Here is a 24334-nt window from a genome sequence, read left to right as displayed (position 1 = left end):
ACAGATGGAATACAAGTTGTCAGGAACACTATCCCTGATGATGCCACAGCACAACTGGCTGCTGAGCTCTGTGCCTTTATACTTACACACAACTATTTCAAATTTGATGACAATATATGTCTCCAGATCAGTGGCACTGCTATGGGCACCCGCATGGCCCCACAATATGCCAATATCTTTATGGCCGACCTGGAACAATGCTTCCTCAGCTCTCGTCCACTCACACCCCTTCTCTACCTACGCTACATTGATGACATCTTCATCATCTGGACCCATGGGAAGGAGACTCTGGAAAAATTCCACCATGATTTCAACAGCTTCCATCCCACCATCAACCTCAGCCTGGACCAATCTACACAGGAGGTCCACTTTCTTGACACCACAGTGCAAATAAGTGATGGTCACATTAACACCACCCTATATCGAAAACCTACCGACCGTTATGCCTACTTTCATGCCTCCAGCTTCCATCCTGGACACATCACACGATCCATTGTCTACAGCCAAGCACTGAGGTACAACCGCATCTGCTCTAACCCCTCAGACAGAGACCAACACCTACAAAATCTCCACCAAGCATTCTCAAAACTACAATACCCGCACGAGGAAATAAGGAAACGGATCAACAGAGCCAGACATGTACCTAGAAGCCTCCTACTGCAAGACAAACCCAAGAAAGAAACCAACAGGACTCCACTGGCCATCACATACAGCCCCCAGCTAAAACCCCTCCAACGCATCATCAAGGATCTACAACCCATCCTGGACAATGATCCCACACTTTCACAGGCCTTGGGTGGCAGGCCAGTCCTTGCCCACAGACAACTTGCCAACCTGAAACATATTCTCACCAGTAACTGCACACCGCACCATAATAACTCTAGCTCAGGAACCAATCCATGCAACAAACCTCGATGCCAACTCTGCCCACATATCTACACCAGCGACACCATCACAGGACCTAACCAGATCAGCCACACCATCACTGGTTCATTCACCTGCACATCCACCAATGTAATATATGCCATCATATGCCAGCAATGCCCCTCTGCTATGTACATCGGCCAAACTGGACAGTCTCTACGGAAAAGGATAAATGGACACAAATCAGACCATAGGAATGGCAATATACAAAAACCTGTAGGAGAGCACTTCAACCTCCCTGGCCACACTATAGCAGACCTTAAGGTGGCCATCCTGCAGCAAAAAAACTTCAGGACCAGACTTCAAAGAGAAACTGCTGAGCTTCAGTTCATCTGCAAATTTGACACCATCAGCTCAGGATTGAACAAAGACTGTGAATGGCTTGCCAACTACAGAACCAGTTTCTCCTCTCTTGGTTTTCACACCTCAACTGCTAGAACAGGGCCTCATCCTCCCTGATTGAACTGACCTCGTTATCTCTAGCTTGCTTGCTTGCTAGCATATATATACTTGCCCCTGGATATTTCCACCACATGCATCTGAAGAAGTGGGTATTCACCCACGAAGGCTCATGCTCCAAAACGTCTGTTAGTCTATAAGGTGCCACAGGATTCTTTGCTGCTTTTACAGATCCAGACTAACACGGCTACCCCTCTGATACTTGACATCTCTGTATCTAGTAAAAGATAGGACAGAAATTACAGCTGAACCATATGAAGGGCAGGTTGATCAGAGAAGAACATTCCAGAAAAACAGAGTATCAGATTAGAAAGTTAAATTAATATAGGCACACAGCCCAAAATTAAAACTAGAACTGGCTAGAAATGAGTGTGAGAAGCTTACATTCAAAAATAGGTGAACTGGAATGCCTGACAATAAAGTATCTTGATAAAGTAGGCATTACTGAAATATGGTGGGATGACAGTAGTAATAGGCCGGTGAACAGAAAATCATGCCACCTTCTTACAAGCTGATTATATTAGTTTTCGTACTGCTTCCTCGGATTGCCACTGTCAGACACAATGGTCTGATAGCAATTCCTATGCTCTCATTACTGTCAGCTGTGTAGTCAATACAGCAACATGAGAATGAGCTGGATTTCTGACTCTTGCATCATCAATTAATTCTGCCCTTATTTACATTTTTGCAACCCCCTAGGAGATTTGATGAGGATTGGAAAGATGTAATAAGGGCAGAATTTAGCCTACAAAATAGTTTATTATTGCTGGTGCTGAAAGAACTGAAAACAACACCGCTTGATTTTCAATGCCTAGAATGAACTCAGAGTTGACAGTTATTCAAGTCAAAAGGTTTGGTTTTGTTTTTTTAATCTGTAAGCAGAACTGCATATTAAGCCACTTTCTGAGCCAGAATAGAGGGAGGTTTTGCTTGCATAGTACCTCAGACTTCCACTTTAGACTTGACCAAAGCCTACAAACCTGTTGAAGGTGGAATCGCTCTATCAATTTGGGATAAGGGTTTTTTTGTTTTCTTATTTGACTTGACACCATGCAAGGCACTGCATTTAGCCGTATGGAGTGGAAATCCATCAACCTCATGAAGAAACTTGCACAAATACAGACAGATATCATCTTCCTTTCCAAATGCAAATGGATGGACATCATACCAAATGGACTAAAGGTTAAAAAATCCACTGCTATCTACATACTACACAGACCACAGTGAGAGTTTATGCCATACTCTATCAAAAAAACTGAGGAATCACCTGATCAGCATCCTATACAGCAAACAGGAAAACATCAAAGAGCTCTCCAACCTGGAGACTCTCATTTAATAACCAAACTTCTATACAAATGGACTTCACTAGAGTAAGACAGGAGATCTACATTACTCACTTCACCTCTCTACAAAGGAAAAAGGACTGTAAGCTGTCTAAACTCCTCCTTGCCACATGGGGCCACAACCGTGGTACCCCTAACCCACCCAGCAATATAGTCAATCTATCCAACTACACACTCAGCCCAGAAGAAAAGTCTGTCCTATCTCGGGGACTCTCTTTCTGCCCTGCCACCCCCACCAACATGATACAGTTCTTTAAATCACCGCTGCAGCCCTGCCACCGCTACCCTGATATGACAGCATTTCACCTATAAGGCGGTAGGGATTTTTGGCTCCCAGTGACTGCATTATATAAGGGTAGAGGTGGACTATAGAGGGTGAGAAGACTAGGAAGGGTGTTTTCTTTTTAATTTCTGTAGGGGTAAAAACTGTGAGGGAAAACTCTATAGGACAGAAACAACGAGGAGTCCTTGTGGCACCTTAGCGACTAACAAAATTATTTATGCCCAAATAAATTTGTTAGTCTCTAAGGTGCGACAAGGGCTCCTCCTTTTCGCTAATACGGACTAACACAGCTACCACTCTGAAATCTATAGGACAAACTGGTTCTTAGCAATTAGCGCTGGCTGGCCAACATGAATTCTGTTTCATGAAGTTTTGATGTTTTGACATTTGGTTTCATTCTGCATTGGAGCAAAAACTAGAACTTCTGCAATTTGGAGAGAGAGGCACCTCAGAGTTACCAGTAGCCTGGTGCTAAGGTGGTTCAAGTCCCTTATTCAGAGCAGGAACTTGAATCTCTCACATACCAGGGGAATATCCAGTTGCTATTCTGGGGTAAGAGGTCTGTCTCTTTCCCTGTAGACCTGAGAAACCTTTCCAGTGAGAGACCACTCTTATCAAAAAAATTCCTGACCAAGTCTATCAGCAATACTGCTACTTAATTAGTCCTCTGTGCCATAACTTCCCCACCACTACATGGCAGCACAGCATGACTTTATACTGCTGTGAAGTCAAAGCTCTATCTGGGCCGCTTCAACCCAATTGTCACTCTACTTGACCATGTTGCCTCTCGCACAAACTTTGCTTATAAGCTCCATGCAGAGGTAATAGTCTATGGTGGTTTTACCTACTTTCGTGGGTAATGCTGGGAGTGTGGCTAACAGAACTTTTAAAAGACTAAATTATAGCACAGAATCTCTAGTCCAACTAGAGAATTTCTGAAGCAAAACATGGGCTCAGCAGTTCTAGATTTAATGAAACATGTAGGCCAGATTTTCTAAAGGAGCATCTAAGTGTATGTGCCCAAAATTGCACCTTCCATTTTTTTTTGGACATGTAATTTTAGTGTCACAAGGTCATTGCATGCCTAGAATCTTGTGTGCAGCTCTACCTTCTGCTGTTCGTCTGCCTGTTTGGTGTGGACACTTATTTTTAATTTGGGTTTTGGGTTGAGGTGTTCAAATGGGTTTGGTGGATATCTGCCCATAGGCAGCCCTCTACATTATGTAGAATTGTGTATTTTAACTTAAGGGAGAGGAGTCCTGAATATAAGAAGGATGGCTATGGATACCATTCTAAATGTACAGCTGAGTTTTCTGGGAACATGAATTTAAAGTCAGGATGGAAGTCAGTTAGGGAATGGGCCCCTTGCCGTCAAGTTCTGACTGTCCTGGTATCCTGAAAATAATCTTGCCCTGGATATTTTAAATACCTCCGATTAATGCTGCCAGAGACATTGCCAGGGGCACAAAGACACTTAAACTGTGAGCCACTTGCAGTGAAAAAAGACTGCAGTAACCCTGGAAGCAGTGAATGTGACTGAAAGGGATTCTGTTCTGAAAAAACTACTGGAGGGGGCCCAGAGGTTTTTCCATATTTATAGGAATGCTGGGTTTGTCCCTTGGTTGGAGCAAACTGGGGGCCTGCAACCAGCTCAAATGGGACCCGCTGAGGTCAGTACTATCTCTGTTGGCCCTGGCATTGCCTCTGAGGTTTCCTGTCTCTCTTTTTTCCTCAGTTCCTTCCTATCTTCTCCCAAAGATCTTATCCTGTTCTGCTTTTTCTTTCTCTACATCCTGTTGTCAGTCTTTTCCCATTTGCGCTCTGTCTCTCTCTCGCTCTCCTTTTTTTGGATTGGATTAATTGATTTTAATTTGAGTGAGTCACTGCTGTACCCCCGGTTAGTTAAAATCTCTTTATGATGTTTCATTTTCTGAACTTCAAAGTGAAAACAGGGAGGCTTTCAGCTGTTTCAACAGAATGAAGATAAGGCTGGAAGGAAACACAGTTCAGAACCTGTCCTGTCTGTATAGGTATGACCACACATCAGCATTAGACTGTGATAGGCTAGCACAGAGGAAAAAAACCCGATGACATGCTTATTGCGCCTGAATGCAGAAGACATAATGTTATATCAGAAGAATGTCTACTAAATCCAAAACCTACAAGAAGAGAATAAAGATCCTCTTACCGATCAGGGTGTACTCCAGGATGTACCAATAAGGGTGTTTACTCAATTTCCTCTAAATGTTTAATTTCTCAAACATCCTGATCCTACAATAAGAAAGCAAATGCTTTTGACTCAGGGAATCAATAACATTTTGGGAGCTGCCTCTTATGTTTATATTGCAAAATATTTACAACCGTATTAGCCCCGGTTCTTTGACCATAGCAATGCAGTAGGGTTCCCAGCTCTCCCTCCTCCATACATTCTTTAAAAAAAAAAATAAAAAAAATCAGATTAAGCCCTAATCCAGCAAAGCACTTAAGTATATGCTTAACTCATTGAAGTGAATAGGAATACTAGCCTACTTAAAGCACATGCTTCATTGGATTGTGGCTTATGTGAATTACAGGCCTTTTAAATTAAAAAAAAAAAAAAGCAAATACTCAAATATGCGGTTGTACAGTATATTTTCGAAGGGACCAGGATATTTATATCACCTAAAACCTTCTCTTCACCTTACACTTGTCCGACCCCCCCCTTTGAATCTTCATGAACCTGGAAACTGATCAAATGCCTCAGGCATTTCCATAATACTGCATATACTAGTAAAGATATTGTTCTCTGATATAATCTCCTGGCTGAATAAAAATTGCATTGAAATGTCTCTACTGACCATTGACAGATAGGGTAGATATGTTCATATGATGATAGAATTTGAATATGCAGATACTTTTATCTTTTAAAGGATATTAACTTTTTTTCCAGATATCTCTCAAAAAATAGTGTGTGATATTGTGAGAGGCAGGACTGTATAATCAGCAGGTCCACCTCATTCCATGAGATGGGCAAAATATGGGGCCCAGGCTATAAAGTTTGTCATGTATGCATGTCTTACTAGTAAAGTAGAATGTTCGTACAAAGATTGAGGGCAGTACAACCGTTATATATTGCTTCATTTGCAGGTGTTGATCCTGCACAGGGTTCTGCTTGCTTGAACCATGCACCCTGTGTGGGGCATCAGTGAAGTTGGTGGCATGCCGCATGGGCCTATGAGTGCCTGTTAGCAGAACCGCATGCAGGGGATTGGGTCCTTAGTAATGTCATTCTGAAATTCAGCAGTGGTTAGTAGGGAAAATATTAATACAGAGCACTTTCAGAACCACCATTGTTCCTTCCCTATTTTTAGGCTATTTTTGCATGCAGTTATTGTTTTGTGTATGTATTTGCAGTTATGCAAATCAGGCTGACAGTTCCACACCTAATTGTTGGAAAATAAAGCTCTCAAAATCCCATCCTGAGATTTCAGTGTTACCACTCAAATTATACCAGTTAAGCAGTTGACAGTCACATACATCTTTTTCAGAGCTGCCACTTCAGACTGTCTGCACCAGAATCATGTGAAGAACCCTGCCTTGGATTAGTGTGGGTTTGCACTCAGTCCATATTTGGAAGGTTTCCTATGCAACCAAAAGAGTTACTTTGCCTTTCCGCTCTCTTCCCTCTTTCAACCCCACCCCCCCAAAAAAAAAAAGGGGGCCTGAGTTCTATAGAATCAGATTATGTGGGTTTTTGATACTACTCTTGGAGTTTGAGAAAAACCTGGGAACTCTTAACTACTTAGGGGTAAGGCACATCAGATGCTATGGAGTAAATAGGTTTATGGAGACTTTCTTCTCAGAGTGATGCCATGTAGTGTTTTAATAGACTTTTGCCCTTGAACTTGTATCTGGTTGTGTCAGTTTGTGAAGAAGAGTTCTCTGGTGTCTGTCAACTTTAATTCTGTTATATTTGATGTAGATGAATTTGCTCATTCTTCATTACAAAATAGGTCCTGTAAAAAACTCTCATTCATTTCTGTTCTGCTCTAGGATTAACAGGGGATTGTTATCCTCATGTCCTTGCTTGTTGGATATAGGAATCCAGGCTGTGACCTAAGTTTACACACACTACGGAGCATTACAATTCACCTGACAGTGAAATCTGCATCCTGCTTACATTGCATTGAGAGAATGCAGATTTTAGCTAGCAAATACAGAAGCTACATTTTGTGCTAATGAATTAAACCCTAAGGTGCCTTTTTATTTACTGTGAATTCTTTTCATTTGCTGACAAAGTTTGGAGTTAAAGATTAGCAGGTACAATAGTTTTTCTTGCTAGGGGCGAATTTATATACATCGACTAGAAATGGAGAAGAAGAAACCCCAAAGAGATGAGACGATATGAGTCAGTTTTTGGCAAGCATATCTGTTACTAGATGTCAGGTAATTAAGTTGTTCCATTCTAAATTTTGCCTAAACCACAATATATGGGATCAGTTTCTGTTAAACAGGATTTTTAAAGAATTCATTCATAAGATTATTTGCTTAATACTCTAAGAACTAGCATTAGAAAACATAGTCGTGTTTGAGACCTTATGTGTAATGAAGGAGAACATGGAAAAACTGACAGACATTCAAATTAACCTGCAGATCAGTGATACTCGTGCTCTTCATGGTATCAACCAGAAGTGGTAACCAATCTCAGTTTATATTTAAACTTTTTTAATTTTTTTTCGATTCTTGGACTTACACAACATGATTTAAAATTATTCCTTCCACCACTTTTGGAGCATGCTCACAACTTACAATTCCAACTGTGTATGTTTGTCATTCCCACAAACCACAGCTGCCTCCTAAAACAAAGTCCTCTTTCTCCATTTATCACTTGCTTAGCAATGTCCTCCTCTTAGTGACTTTAGGAAACTTTCTTGATTTGTCTAGTCAATAAAACAAAGGCATATTTCCATATCCTACTTTTTTATTTTGTATTGTTCTGAAGGACAGAAAACCCCTGTGTGCTTCTGAATGCATTTGGGTACTGCTATGCTCTTACATGCCATAAGATACAATGACATATGATTTGACGCATGCCCTATAAAAGTAATGCTTACCATGTCTATGAAGGTTGAGAGCACTTTTCTGAGACTGAGTGGAAGCCACATAGTTGTCATGGGTCCAGGCAGAAAGCAATTTTCATGTTACAAATTAACCTAGGATTTTTAATACAAATGATTAACCTAAACTCCATGTCCCATCATTGGCTGTTCCAATTACTTATGCCATAGACACACCTATTTAGTTCCTGAAAATAGTCTCTCAAATCACATGGTTAAAATCTAAATGAAATATAAGCCTACTTTGGCATAAACACTGGGTGCAGTTTTGTGCAGCAGCAGAAGGAACCTTTTAATCATTGTGATCAGTAGTTTCCATGTTTACCTTCCTGGTTGGTTTTGCGCCCCTTTTTAGGTTGATTTCGTTTGGTTTTTTAAAATTGTATCTGTGATCAAATGCAAAGCATCCATTATTCAAATTCTGCTTTCTCTGTGCAGCTATTACTCCATCTTTGCTGTGCTATTGCTTTGTTTGGAATTTAGTCCCTAAGGAATTTATGCACCATGCAGGGCTCTTTTGTTGTATAAGGTTACATGAAGAAGAAAATGGATTCCCTCACCCTAAGGTTCAAAGGGGATTAGTGTTTGCTTTACTCAGTGAAACAAAACAATGTTTAACCCTTTCTCCCTGATGCCAGAGCATCATACATTGGTATTCCTGATAAACAGGACTGTAAGCAATACTGGATTTACATTGTTTGAACAAGTGTACTGAATTTTAATTCCCCAACTCATGGTTTAGGATCACGTGTGGTTATTAAAACTATTTTATTTTGAACCTAAAGGAAAGTGTTTTTTTATTGCCCTCATGACTTTCCCCTTCTTTGTTCTGCCCCTGTGTGTAGTCTTGCTACTTAGTTCAAGAGCCTTCTCCTCTGCCACTTCTATTGTCTGAAACAGTTTCTGTCTCGGCAATTTTCCACCTCAATTCAAATTTCAGCTGCAAACCTCTGATTTCCACGAGCTCTTGACCTTTCTGTCACACTCACTTTACTATTATTTTTTATATATGGCATATCACTCCATAACTGTATTGTGCAACCTTTGGTAAAAAGCAGTTAGGGATGAATTTTGAATGAGACGCTTTTTGAAAGGCATGTCAATGGCAAAACTCTCGTTGACTTCACTAAGAGCAGAGTCAAATTCTTAAAAGTTCTGTTGTAAAACTGAAAGGAAACTCATATGGAACTACAGCTGAACTTGAAATCATACATATTGTTCTCAGGAAAGCTCTGGGATACAGAAATTTTTGCAATTCTAAAGCTATATGCCTCTTATCTAGATACCATAAGGATAGGGGTAAGTAAATACCTATATTACTAAAGTTGTCTTAACTTTCAGGGGGCAAAAGGTAAATGTATTTTTCTTAGGCATTTATTTCTTAAAATTTTATCTTATTTCATCAATTTGACTGACTTTTAACAGATTTGTAGTGAGATTTTAGTGTAGTTATACTAAACAATTCATAAATTCTTGAATTCTACTAATTTCTGGATATTTTCCTTTTTATAAATATTAACATTCAGTCATTAACAACAGAAAGAAGATAAATGAGGAACCAAGATGCCATTCATCTTTTAACCTGTGGTGGGAGGGAAGACACTGTCTGGTATTTCTCATGGGTCCAGTTGCTGAAACAGGAGAGTTTTTTTTGCTTGGTGATGTATCTGAACAGTAACCATAAAGGTCCTGGCCATTTCCTGGGGATTAATGACAGGCTTGACAAGAGAAGCTGGTCGGAGGCTATTAACCCAAGATGGTCATTAATCTCCAGGAAAAGTCCTGTGCTCTAGCTAGTTTCTGTATTTTAGATGGCTTGCATCCCCATCTACCACCTGAGAGGGTATAAGTAACTGTTTTGCTCACCTAGATATAGAGGGCAGGGAGAAGTCCCCCTGAGACTCACCCCAGACAGTGAAAATGTAAACAAACCCCAAATGTGTGGGTTTCCAAGGAGTGACACCTTTCCAGTCATACATGCAAGGGATTTCTGAGTTCTCCTGCTAGTGTAGGTAAACCACCTCCCTGAGAGGTCATAGCTAAGTTGATGGAAGAATTCTTCTGGCAGCATAGCATACACTGGGGTTAAGTCTGAACAACTGTCTCTCTCAGCGATGTGGATTTTTCACACCCCTGAGAGACATAGCTCTGCTGATGTAAGTTCCCAGTGTAGACCAGCTCTCAGTTAAGATTTCAAACCATCTAACAGCCATATTTAAAGTAGATATGGAAAAGTTCCATGTCTTCATTTTTGCCCACATATATGTGGAGCATTGGAATATCTACCTTGTCATCTTTTGGATTGTAGAATTTGTCAGCTTCTGAGAGCACACTAGATTTTACCTCTCATGTAAAAAGGAATTTATCACCATCTCAAAAGATGTTTTATTTTTTCTCAATACCCTGTAGTAATCAAATCGGTGACCATTTTTGCCCTTTTAGCATTGTGCTGACAGAGGTTTTTATTAGGGTCTTCTGATTGACATTCTAGTGCATGGGTTCTGAAACTGGGGTCTGGGACCCCTCGGGGTTGTGAGGTTATTAGGGGGGGGGTCGCAAGTTTTATTATACACTTTAAAAACACAGCCAAAAAATGTTGCTGTGTTTATAGGTGAAACCACGTTATATTGAACTTGCTTTGATCCCCTGGAGCACGCAGTCCCCCCCCCCCCCCCCCCGGAGCGCTGCTTTACTGTGATATATCGGGGTAGAGGTTTATTAAATGGATGTTTTTCTTTGTGTTTGTAAGACATGTCATATACAATTAAATAAAATTGAATTGGGGTAATATGAGCTGTGCAAATGTCATTAACAGATTTTCTTCCCATTACACTAGCCTCATTAAAGCCAGGGACAGGATCTGGAGCAGAACAGACTGAGGTGCTGCTGATTTCTAATTTTAAACTGTTTACTGATGGCATGATCAAAAGACCTGCTAGGGGAGAAATCTCTTATGAGATAGGACTTCATCCTGCAAGTTTCTTAGCTCCTTCTTTGAAAGACTCTGCAGGAGTTAAGGGCGGTCAAAGCTGAAAAAATTAAACTGCCCACATGACTAAAAAACCCAAACCAAACTCACAAGAGAAAACAAAACTGCCACCCAGGTCCTGTAGCTGCCAAACCCCAGAAGTTGGCTCTGTTTTTACTTCTGAAGCTGGATGTGAGCCTGAATTTAATTAATGGGTTTGACTTGCTCTAGAAATGCATAGTAAAGAGACCATCCTCCCTACATTTCTCATAGATGCTGTAAACATACAAATGTTGTGTATTTACTCATGAAAACTTGCCAGCATCATTGTGCTAGATACAGCTGAATGCCTCGAGCGGATGGCAAGCCAATGATGGCAACAAATCCCTTGCTCTTTGAACACACAGATCACTTCCACAAAGAAGCAGCAGGTTACAAGGGGTTAGATGGCTAATGTCACTTCCTTGGGTCCACATGAGTTCTGCTCAAAAAACAGCATTAACAATACTGTTATGGAATATCATATATGCAGACAATGTAAATATTGAGCTTATGAAGAATTTTATTACAGGTTAAATCCATGTATCCCAAAATATTTGCGTTTTGAGATTTTTCCTGCCATACTGTGGAAGAGTTCCTTAATCCCTTTTAAAAGAAACAGGCAAACAAAAAGAGATCCCCACAAGTTTTGGAATTTCTTAGGCCATATTGCTTGTTACTATGTTTTTAGTTACATTTTGTGAAGTATAGGAATGAAACCTAGAAATGGCCAGATTGTATCAGTCCCAAGTCTAGTCCACTAGTCTGTTAGTGGCCTGCAACAGATACTTCAGAGGAAGGGCAAAAACCCGTCAGGATATCTAGGATATCCTTCCCCTGCACACACACCCACCCCCACAGGCATTTTTCCACCTATTCCCCAGTACTTAGAGATTGCCATAAACCCTGAAATATGAAGATTTGTTTCTTCCAAAACGTATTTTTTATCTTTATTAGCAGTAGTCTGGAAATTCATGTTGTCCATATAAATATCTGATCTCCCTTTGAATCTTTCTGAGTTCTTGCCTTCAATTGTATGTTGTGGCAACCTGTTTCATGGGCTAATTGTGTGTTTCTGTGTTACTGATTAAGGCACTGGACAGAGATTCAGAGAACTGGGTTTCAGTCTTGGTTCTGCCATAACCTTCCTATTTGGGGGAACTAATTTAAGCATGTGCTTAATTTACATGCTTAAGTCACTGGGCTACTCCTGTGTTTAAAGTTAACATAAGTGCTTTTTTGAAACAGGGCCTATAAATCTGTCTCTCACTCCCTTTCTATAAACTGGGAATGACACTTCCCTACTACATAGAGCTGTGATGAGTATAATAAATCCATTAGTGTTTGTGAGGTGCTCAGGTATTCGTGATTGGGGCATATGGATAAATAATTATGGGCTGTACCAGTGCAAACCACACACTTTAATCCAGTAAACCTCTCTCCATTTTTCAATAACTTTAATAACAACTTAAAAGGAAACATGGATCTTTTCAAATCTGGTCCAAAAACAAGTGTTTGGGTAACACCTTTTAGCCCAGAGCACATCTTCATTGCTAAGCTTAAACCTTTGGACACATTTGTAACTGGTATTTCTTTCTGTGAAAGTTCACAAAGAATGCCATCAAAGCCTGGTTTGGATGCTCCTCATTACGAGAGAACATTCAATAAGTCAGAATCTAAATCTTTCAACTAACTCTTCTGTATTCAACAGCTTTAAAACAAAGACTCTGCACATTTATTTTATTATGAAGGCTATCGCTGAAGAACAGACACATTTTACCCTGTAAATGTTTAGTGTAACCCTCTCTGATGCACAGGTCTTGGCCCTGGTAGTGATTCTGCAAGTTAAATGGATTTTCCTGTCCAGTCATCTCCACTACATAGCAGGTCAAACCACATTCCCAGGGTGAAATCCCAGCATGGGGCAGCTGCACTGGCTGGACTCTGAAGTAAACAGCCATAGGCTTTGCTGACTGGGGTGTTCTTGCTGAGGAAGGTAGGGTTGCTAATTGCCTTTTTGTAACAAGCTGAAGGCAGAGGATTACTATCCAGCACCCCTACTTGTTTGCTTGTCTCCTTCACCTGGTGCATCAGTCAGTCATTTAGATTATGAACTCTCTGGGAGAAGGACTTTTTTTTCCTGCATGTTTATACAATGCTTAGCACAATGGGGTCCTATTCCCCAACTGGGGCAACACAAATAATAATAAATAGCATAGGTGGGCTATGTCACATGTTTGGGCTGATGTAGTTTTCCTTGAATTTTTCTGTTGGGGGGGCAGAATGCCTTCTCATCCCAGAACTGATAGGGAGTGGAACTCCTGAATCCACGGGATTCATGGAGACTCTGTTTCTGCCTAGTGGCTCCACCTTCTCTAGACCCCTAGGCACATGGCTCCTCCAGCAGTAGTGCTCCCAGGGACTCCTCTTTCAGTGCCCCTTGAGCTTCCCCAAAAGGTTCCAAATTGCAGAGAGGAGAAGAGTAAGTTAATGCTGGAAAGGCAAGAATTAATTTACCTTCCAAAGTCCCACAGGTTTCAGCCAAGTACAATACATTTTCCTCAGCTCTCCCACCAGCTTCACACCTCCCACACCATGAAGCCTCATGGAGGGGCATTTATGGGGTCAAGGGAGTAGGAGGAGTCATGTGGTAGAAGTGGTGTTTCCCTTCCATTCACTCCTGTCAGGCTGAGAGATTCTGGATCCTAGTCCCTTCTCTCCTCTATCATCTGTCATCCTGGGTCATAGCTTGGAAAATGTAAAGATTGCAGTCTGATTCCATATAAAAAAAAAGTCCAGAGTAGACAATTTCAGAAGGGAAAATATTAGATCCTGTAATCCCTTCACTCAGGTTAGAGATATTGCCATTAGACTGACAGTAAGTAATAAATCTATCTCTGAAGGTTACAGAAAATCAAAGGACTGGCTTAGCAGCTATGATTCAAATGCTGCATCCTGCATTTTAAAGTGAATATGGTAGTGTAATATTCTGAGATAAATTAGCTGAATGTGACAGATCTCATGCAATATTTGGAATAATTATCATGTGTACTAATGGTATAAGATCAAAAATCAACTCTGTACAGCGCTTAGCATAGTGGGTTCCCGGATCCAGCAAGGCTGTTGAGGAACTACTGCAATACTACTACTTGTCCTTTGTTTACTATCCCATTGGTCATATAGCTGCATCTTTCGGCACCTAGATACCTTTAAAAAGATGGTCCCCAGTTCCCATTGAAACAACTAGTTTAGGCTCCTCTGAAAAATCCTAGTCTTAACTCTTAGAATGCTGGTATTTCCGCACTAAATCAAAGTTTGAGGATGCTGCATCTACAGTCTGCTCTGCAATAATAAAATGGGAGCTATAAATGGATGGTAACAAGGCTGAAGGCTTTTGAGAATGAAAACACCTCCCTCCTAGTATCACAGGCCCTATCTACATGGGCAGAATGGGGCCTTTTTCTTCCCAACCAAGTGAGCTCAATTGAATTAGTTTAACTTGACTGAACCCTTCCTTCCCTGCTCCCTCACCCCCAACACCCATGTAGATATAGTTTAGGATCTTGAAGATCACTTGGGGTGTAAAGTGGGATGCTTAGGCTACCATCAGACTAACTAAAACCATGTTAAAGGGGTTAAACTCTGTGCCTACATAGGTGCGTGTGTTCATTCAAGTTAAACTAACAGAAAAAGCTCTTCCCTTGCCTGCATGGACAGGGCCTTACTTTGTAAAAAGTAAACACTGATGCAGCTGGAAGTGAATGCTACTGATCTGTTTATGTAATTTGTATATATTGGCTCTTATTAAAGACAGCAGTGACCACACATCCATTCCTTCTCTATTTCTATCATTACTCTTGTGCTGACTGCGTGGTGGCATGTTAAACAAAACAAAAATCTACCTGAACATCTGTAAACTCAGTCACGTGCACCTCATCCCATACTCAACACAACTGCTTATGCACTTAGAGCAGATTTTATCTGCAAATTTAAATTACTACTGGCCACTGTTTTGGAAACATCTGTTTTACTCACATAATGTAACTCAAAACTATCTGAAAATGCACTGACAGACATTTGGATCAGATTGTGTGATGGTTCAAGGTGTATGAGTGTCATGGAGTCACCGGGCGATGCTCTGGAACTGCTCCCCACCAAGCCAGTCAGGACTTTGGGGAGCCTCCTCTCCCTTGCAGCAGACTTGTTCAGGGCAAGAAGCTCCCATGGCTTCACCTCCTGGATCTCTCCTTGGAGCATTCGGCATCCTCTGCCCCTCCGTGTGCTTCCCACAGCGAGCCAATCCCAGCTGGGTCCTGGGGAAGCCACAGGGTCCTGCACCCCCACTTTGCAGTCAGATGTGACTCTCAGCCAGCCAGTAAAACAGAGGTTCATTCGATGACAGGAACAGGGTCTAAAACAGAGCTTGTAGTAGGTACAGCGAACCGGACCCCTCGGCCGGGTCCATTCTGGGGGGCAGTGAGCCAGACCCCTAGGTCTGCACTTCACTCCTCTTTCCCAGCCAGCTCCAGACTAACAACCCCTCCAGCCCCTCCTCTCTGCTCTGTTCCTTTCCTGGGCCAGGAGGTCACCTGATCTCTTTGTCTCCAACACCTTCAGTTGGCACCTTTGCAGAGCAGGGGCCCAGGCCATCAGTTGCCAGGAGACAGAGTGTCAGGCATTTAGGTGCACTGGCCCTTTGCTCTGCCAGATACTTAAGAACTGCCTAGGGGACACTGAGGCACCAACACAGTATTCAGAGAAAACATTAAGAACAGTCCCAGTCCGTCACAATGAGCCATTGAGATTGGTTTAAATTTCTCCATGGGGCAGGAAATGACTTCCCTGCAATCTTGTCTTTAATTTTTTTTTTAATCCTATGAGATTGAAGCAGTTCAAACATCCATTTGAGTCTGAACATACAAAAGTCACCGTTCCAAAACCGGGATAAAGTAAACCAGTGCAAGCAAAGCTTAAACCAATGCAGAGTATTGCCCTGGTTTAACTAAATCAGTGCAACATCACATCTTTAGTTAAACTGGTGCAACTGTTGTGTGTAGACCAGGACAGAGAGTGTGAAAGAGTGGATCTTTCCATTTACAGCTTCAGAGACAAGTTTCCCAAAAGCAGTAGAGTCACTAAAGCTCCTGTTACTTGGGGAGGAAAGGAATAAATGCCCCGATCCTGCAAGTGTTCTCTGTGGGCAGATCCCTGCACCATCACAAAGCTCTACTATTTCTCTGGGGCTCTTTGCATAGGTGCAGGCATCCACTGGGACCTAAGGACTAGTCTACATGCAGAAGTTGCACCACTGTAGTTAAATCATTGAAGTTAAATCAGTACAACTCTGATTTCAGGAGACTCTTCACTCAGTTTGAGCGTTTAGCTTAGGGCTAGTCTGCACTGGCAAGGCTAAAGCACTACCACTGCACCTCCACGAGGGGCATGGCTCCCAGCGCTGGTGTCCTGTCTACACTACTACTTTATAGTGCTGAAATTTGCAGCCCTTAGGGGTGTTTTTTCACACCCCTGAGCGAGACAGTTGCAGTGCTGTAAATTGCTAGTGTAGACAAGCCCTTAGTTTTATGCCTTTACAAATCATGAAGCAAAGAAGGCAATTTCTAGGTATTCAGCTCCATCAGCCCACCAAGCAGGCTGCCAAGGAACCAGACAAGCAAGATGGCAGGTTTCTGAGGGAATTTCATCAAAATAGATCCAGTCTTGTGGAACATTTAAAATGTTGATGAATTGACAAATATATTGACAATTTCATTGAAAAATTTCTGACCAGCTCTATATTTTAAGTGAACCTAACACAGGGGTCTCAAACAGGTGGCCTGCAAGCTTTTCCCTGCAGCTCACCAAGTTCCTTGCATCCCCCACCCCATTACTTCCTGACTGCCAAACTTCCCTGCCCCTTCAAGTTATTTTCTGTGGCCGCTAAGCTCCCCATGCTGCTCCCCAGTGTTTGGGGCTGAGTGTCTCCCCCGGGGCTGCCTGCCGCCCCCACGCACTTCCCTCGAGTGTCCCCTGGCCTCCACTTGCTGCCCCCTCACTGCCCTGGAGCCTGCAGCCCCCGATGACTCCGCTGGGCTCTACCAGCTTCTGGCATCACCTGCTGCCGCAGGCTCCTAGTACCCCCCCCCCCCCACTAGGGCTAGGGTAGGCTGTCCTTCCCCTGCCCTTCTGCCCTAGTCCTGAGCCTCTTCAATGCCCCAAATCCCTCATCCACAGCCCTCACCCCTGCACCCCCACCTATCCCCAAACTGCATCCCAGAGCCTGCACCCCCACCCGCTGCCCCAGCCAGGAGCCTGCACCCCAGACTCCCTCCCCCACCCAAACTCCCTCCTAGAACCTTAGGCAGGTGGGGGCAGAGTTCGGGGGGGGGCAGGTTCTGGGCACCACCAAAATTTCTACAAACCTGCCACCCCTGGAAGAGGTGGAGCAAGGGTGGAGTGGTGATGCAGCCCAGTGTGGGGTGGGGGCTTTACCAGAAGTAAATCTATCTAAGTGCGTGTTTTGTCCTTTGAGTGAGGTGCATTACCGAGTGTATATATTTTATTAAAACTGCTTAGACATGACTTTGTCAAAAAAAAAAAAAAGAGCACTCATGGAAGAAACGTTTTCCAAGACACTGGGAGAATTTTTTATATTTTTTCACAGAGGTAAAAGATAAAATTCAATTCCTTATTTGTCAGCAAACTATTGCTGTTCCCAAGGAGTATAACATGCATCGGTACTACGACACGAAGCACTGTGAAAAAATGATGCATTCACCAGAAAAATCTGAGAGGAAAAAGTTCAGCAGCCTTTTACATATTCATAAAAGAATATCTTATGAAGGCCAGCAAAATTTTATGTCCTGATAGGAAGAAAGTTTTTGAAGGCATAAGCTTGTCTGCCAGTACAGTTGCCTGCAGAATAATGGATTTAGCTGATAATGTGCAAGGACAATTGATTCAAATGGCAAAAGAATTCAAAGCATTTTCAATTGCTCTTGATGAGAATACAGATGTATCAGATACTGCACAGTGTGCAGTGTTCATTAGAGGTGTGGATTGCAATTTGAATATAACTGAAGAATTGCTAGACTTAATGCCACTGAAGGGTACCACAACGAGACATGACATATTTCAAGGACTGGAAGAGTGCATTGAAAAAGCTGTGCTGCCATGGAACAAACTCGTATCTTTGGCTATGGACGGTGCACCATCAATGTGCTCTGAAAACATTAGTATGGTTGGATTATTTAAGACCAAACTGAAAAGCCTCAATATACCAGGAATTAGCTTCACTGGTATACATTGTATTTTGCACCAAGAAGCCCTGTGTAGAAAAAGTCTACAAATGAAGGAAGTTATGGATGTAGTTGCTAAAACTGTTAATTTTATACATGCACAAGGGCTGAATCACAGACAGTTCACTTCTTTTCTAGCAAGTATGGATAATGAATATGGGGAACTTCTGCATCACACTCAAGTTAGATGGCTAAGTCGTGGAAATGTTTTGAAGGTTTTTTTTGCACTTAGAGATTGATTCCTTCATGAAAATGAAAAACAATGAGGTTCCACAGCTTTTATCTGCAACCTTGCTTTTCTAACAGATGTAACTGATCACCTGAATGCACTGAACTTGAAACTTCAGGGTAAAAAACAGGTGATAACACAGATGTATGACAGCGTTAAGTCATTCAAAGTCAAGTTTATTTTGTGGGGGAAACATCTGGCTGCTGGCAGTTTGGTCCATTTCTTGACTCTGAATTCCTCAGGAAAAGTTGAACCCAAATCCTTGAAAGAATATGCAGAGATCATTTCTAACTTATATGCACAGTTTGTGCAGTTTAAAGATTTCAAGGCACTTGAACCACATTTTCAACTTTTTTCCACACCATTTGCTGTGGAAATTGACTATGTTGCAGAGGAAATGCAGATGGAGTTAGTGGAGCTTCAGTGTGATACCATTTTGAAGCTGAAATAGACAGATTTCTACAGGTTTCTTTCACAAGGCAGATTTCCCATGTTGTTCTCTGCTTCCACAAGGATAATGGCAATGTTTGGAAGTACAAATATATGTGAACAGTTTTTCTCTTCCATGAAGATTAACAAATCTGTGTTAAGGTCAAGGCTCACTGATGCACATTTTAAAGCAACACGGAGATTGGTTTAGTCTCAGGATATCAAACCTAATATTGATGCTCTGGTTGATGCAAAACACTGCCAGCTAAGTGGCCAAAAATGAAATGACTGTCAAAATTAGCACTGACTTTTTTCACATTACCGTTAAAGAAGTTAATAAACTGACTTTTAATAGCATACTATATTTTAATACTATACTACATTACTCTTCTTTTTTTTTCCTGCCTCCCTCCAGGTGCTTTCCGCTGCCAAACAGCTGTTGGTGGCGCTTAGCACTTTCTAGGAAAGGGGGGAGGAGCGAGGAGCCACAGACTCGGGGGAGCAGGTGGAGAAGAGATGGGGCAGGGGTGGGGCCTCATGGAAGGAGTGGAGTGGGGGCAGTGCCGCGGGGCAGCAAGGGGGTGTCAGTGATGCGGTCCTCGGGCCAATGCACTAGTCCTCATGTGGCCCTCGTGGTCATTTGAGTTTGAGACCCCTGACCTAACAGGATGGCTGGTCAGTTTGCACCCTCAGTCCTCTAGTGAAGTGGGGGAGGGAGGAATGGGCCTGATAAGATGGAAATGTTTGACCGTTAGAAAGGGGAATGACCCTAGCTCACACTGGATGAGCATCCCTGCCAGTTCATGAGACGCAGATTGGGCTATGAGGTTGAGAAATGCATGTTTATGCTTATATTGCCTCTGTTTCAAAACTTTCTAATACTACAAATGACGTCTTATGAGGCAGACTGAACTATTGAATTTCTATACATTCCCCTTTATATCAGATAGCCCTGGCTGTATGATATAGCTTTAAAAACAAAGCTGTAACTACCAGATCGCTTTGTTTGCCTTCATCCTATATAACTGTATTTTCGGAGGATTTCCAGAAGACAAAAATATCCAAAAGAAAACCAGTCCACTGGGAACAGGGCTGTTCTGACCTCATTAGCTGGGTTGAGCCTTTGAAGCATAGTCCCCAGCACCTGTTGAAACTGTTCTCATTCCACGACATCCTGGGTGCATGTTCCATTACTGTCCACTCTGAGGACTACAGACCTTGAACACAGTTGAATGACTACCTGGAGCTAGCTGAGAGTCGGAAGTTTTGCGAGGCCAGGGAAAGCATTGGAGACAATATAGTTCTTTTTTCTATTTTTGAACCTATGCACTAGTCTGCTTGGTCATTGACCCTTAATTGCCATCTAAACAACAGAGGACTTTTGCAAAGCAATATCGTTTAATTTTGTGACTCCTACCGTTTAGAGATTACCTTAAACCCCAGCTTTTGTTAAAGACTGCAAAGGAGAGTGAAACTCACTTATGGGAAAGAATTGCTCTGTTTTCAGATCAACACAAAGTACTGATAAATGCAAAGTATTCTGGAAGGTCATTGTTTTTTGATTTGACTATCACTTTAGGTGATTCACCTTGTGCACAGTGAATGATTTGAGGAGTAGGTTTTATAGACCTGAAAGAAGTGTGGAACTTGGAAGATTAGGTCAAGAAAAGGGCATCAGCATAGAAGAAGGCTAGACAATTAGAGTGGGAGACAGACAATATTAGGGCAGGTTTCAGTGGTAGCCGTGTTAGTCTGTATCAGCAAAAAAAAAAATTCCTTGTGGCACCTTAGAGACTAACAAATTTATTTGGGCCTAAACTTTTGTGAACTATAACCCACTTCACCAGATATATGAAGTAAAAAATACAAGAGCAGGTAAAAATACATGGAAGGATGGGGGTTGCTTTACCAAGTGTTAGGTCAGTCTAATGAGAGAAATCAATTAACAGCAGGATACCAAGGGAGGAAAAAAACTTTTTTTTTTTTATACAATGGCAGGTGCCAGGTAGCAGCTGGTTATGTGTCGCCACTGCTGTCCACCCACTGGTCCTTTATATGCTCCCCCTCACTGTCTTCTCCCTGCTTTGCCCCATCACCCAACCCCCCCCCCTCTGCTCCTCCATATCCCCGCCCAGCAGGACGTGTCCGGCTCCCAGTACTATGCAGACAATCAGCTCCTGGTTGGCACGCTCAGCTCACCAACAGCCTGGCCGGCAGGCTCCTCCCTTCCCCCACTGCCTCTGGCTAGACTGGTGCCCCACTGAAGCCCAAGATCCTCCAGCCTGGGGCACTAGCCAGAAGGAACTGAGCTCTGCATGTGCCAAAGCCCTGCACAGCGCTGGTATGGGGAAGCCTCTTCCTCCTCAGCTAAGCTGTGGAGTGATGGGAGGAAGAATGATTTCTAGCCTGTTCACACCCTAAACCTGCAGGCTCCACAGCAGCCCCCTGGGCAGGGACTCAGCACCCTTTTCACTGGCCCCTGCAGTCAGATTCCCTGGGCCCTAGTGCAGAGTGCATCCTTAGGGCTTAACCCCTTCCTGCCTGTGCTGTAGTCAAGGATCTGGTGGCGGCTAGGTTATGTCAGTGGCCAGCAGCAACCCCATGTGTTGCCTCTGGGAGATATGGTGTCAGGTAGCAGGAAAGGTGGGTTCATCCTGGAGGCTCAGCCAGGCATGGAGGGGAGGGTTGGTCCATCTGTCTCTCTCTCTCCCACACACGCACACACACCCACCCATGTGAGAGAAGTGTACGGGAGAGTGTGTGTGACACCTCTCCCTGTGTGAACCCTAAAGCCTTAAAGATAAGAAGGTAAATAAAAAGAATCCAGCTATGCAGTATTTCTTTTTAATGACGGTGCAGTCAACTTGATGTTAATTTGAATATTTGTAGTGCATCGTTCTGACTGATTGCTGTTGAAGTTGTTTGAATATGAGTAATTTTACTAGGTTTCCCGTATTCAGCATAGGGAAATATGGTCACCCTACACCCAGCACAACGAGGCCCTGAGCTCAGCTGGGGCCTATAGATGTTAACATAGTACAAATAAAAATAAGTAAGGAAATACTATAAATCTAAAGATAATTTTGGTGTCCTTGGCAGGCCCAGCTGAATGGGAACAGCTAGTCCTATACAAGGGGGAAAAATCCCAAGTCCTAGCTCCATAAAGTTAGTTTCTTCCTTTTTTTTGGGGAGGTGGGACTGGAAGGGCACTGAACCCCAGGATAGAATGTACCCCGATAAATAAATACTGTGAATTATAAAAAGCCCCAGCATCCGCCTCAGGCACTTCATGGGAATGCCTCAAAAAAGGCCACATATTAAAGCTTCATTGGAATCAGTTACCGTCTTTACTTCCATTAAGAGATATTTAATCCTTACTCTGAGTGAAAGGAACACACACACACAAGACAGAGAAAGGTCTAGCACAGACCTTTGTCCACAGGCCTTTGACAAAGCCCCTTTGATGGAAATGTTGGCCCTTTCCTGGGTTGTATGTGTTACTTTTTCTTGGAATAGCAACTGAGTGCTGCTAATTGGAAGGAAATTGATGGTTTCAATGAAGCTTTCTTGAATAGGCTTTTTCAGGCATTATGGTGCTGTGCCCCAGATGCATTCTGTTTTCTGCAAAGCTAGATGATAGCATGCTCATAGGTATTTTTGCCCTCTCCTTCAATGAGTGGAGACTAGCAAAAAAATCTATTTTTGCAGGAAGTTGGCAAGGGAGTGAGGGATGGCAGTTTGCAACAAGCTCATTCCCAACACCTTTTTCTCAACCTTAGGGAAGCCTCTCTGGGAACTTTTCCCTGGAAATTGGGCTCCTTGTGCCAGGTGGGTGGGGATTTGTGTGCCATTGTTTCTTTTTAAACCATGTGGGAGTTTTTTTTGGCATCAACTAATGCTGCCCTTGCCAGCATTAGCCTGGTTTCCCCTTCCCCCTGACCATGCCCCATAGATAGTGTTGGGTTTTTCTGCTATCCCCAACACGGGTAGAAGTTATGGAGGGCAACAGTTCACAATCTCACATGGATGGATTGTTTGAACTGAAATAAAAAATGGCCTCTGATGAAATCTTGGTGAGTTAGGTTAGAGTTTTATGTTAACTGCAGAGGTGACTTGTTAAAGTGTCCAAATACTATTCTGCACAAACAAAGAATTCTCAGGCTATGATTAACTTTATTTCATGCGGAGGTAGAACATACAAATCTAGGCTCTTTCATGGAACAGTACATAACAATACCAGCCCTGTAGCAGGGAGAGCATGCCACTGCTGGATTATCTGCAGTAAACCTGCTTCAGAGAAGTTCAGTAACAAATACTTATTTACTGCCACCATTAGGAGTGCTGTGAATCACAGACATTTGGATAAGACTGTACGGGTTTCAGGTGCTCATCTCTGCTGCTGGTCACGTGAAACTCAATTTGTTGCAAATTTAGCACCTGTTCCACATCAGGCTTGAATGATATGGTGAGTGGAGCTAAGTGTCCTGAGATTTACAGAATTAATGATCTACAGACTCCAATATCCTCAGACGGCCTTTAAGAGACTTAACAGGATTTTTTGTGGGGGGTGGGGGGAGGAATTCCTAGCTCTTCAAAGAGTAAATAGGATCTAAGGGAAAAATGAGTTTCTGTTGGTTTGTTATTTCAAAGGGGACTTAGGTAGATAACAGAGATGACATTTGCATGGCTGCCAGCCTGGAAAAACTTTTGGGTGGGTTGTAAACAACAATCATCTTAAAGCTGGAATGTAAATAGAATGAAAAGTTCCTGGAACATATTTATAAATGCCTAGAGTTTGCATGAGGGTGAAGTTACATCCCTGGTTTGCTACTGCTGGTTTTTGTGCTTCCTGCAAAGGAAACATGACGTGACCTCCCAAATATGTGTTGTAAACTTGTTGCTCAGGCCAGAAAAGAACCATGCTTGGCAGGCTTGAAGGAGAAAGTACCATCACTTGGCAACTGCCCTTCTCCCACACCCCTGGGGGCGAGAATGTTTGACAAATGGTTGTGCAGAGGGTATATTCCCTTTGCAGTGTGTCTGGGGAAAAAATGAATAGAGGGGATGGGCTGGAAGAAGTAGGCAAAAAGGGCCTCTACTCACAATGGGAAGACATTTGGTGAAGATGAGCTGCCCTCTGACTTTAAACAACAATCAGGCTCAGCCTAACTGAGTAAAACCCAAGCCTAGGCTCTCCCCACACACCTGGCCAACTATCCTCTTTATCAGGGGTAGGCAAACTTTTTGGCCTGAGGGCCACATTGGGGTT

The 24334-nt window shown here is 42.6% G+C and overlaps 1 protein-coding gene across 3 annotated transcripts in view; it reads right to left on the bottom strand.

Moving 5' to 3' along the window:
• Window positions 1–24334, bottom strand: part of C5H4orf19 (chromosome 5 C4orf19 homolog) — a 72476-nt gene that overhangs the window by 35427 nt on the left and 12715 nt on the right. For 2 of the 3 annotated variants that reach the window (XM_030565522.1, XM_030565527.1), the window contains exon 2: window positions 5198–5280. The exons of the other annotated variant lie outside the window; for it this stretch is intronic. The gene's annotated coding sequence lies outside the window, so the exon portion shown is untranslated. The remainder of the gene's footprint in view (window positions 1–5197; window positions 5281–24334) is intronic. 3 annotated transcript variants of the gene reach the window in all.

The sequence above is a fragment of the Gopherus evgoodei genome, chromosome 5 (assembly GCF_007399415.2).
Source record: "Gopherus evgoodei ecotype Sinaloan lineage chromosome 5, rGopEvg1_v1.p, whole genome shotgun sequence".
NCBI lineage: Eukaryota > Metazoa > Chordata > Testudines > Testudinidae > Gopherus > Gopherus evgoodei.
The sequence above is the reverse complement of the archived record's forward strand: the minus strand, read 5'-3'. Positions and strand labels throughout refer to the sequence as shown.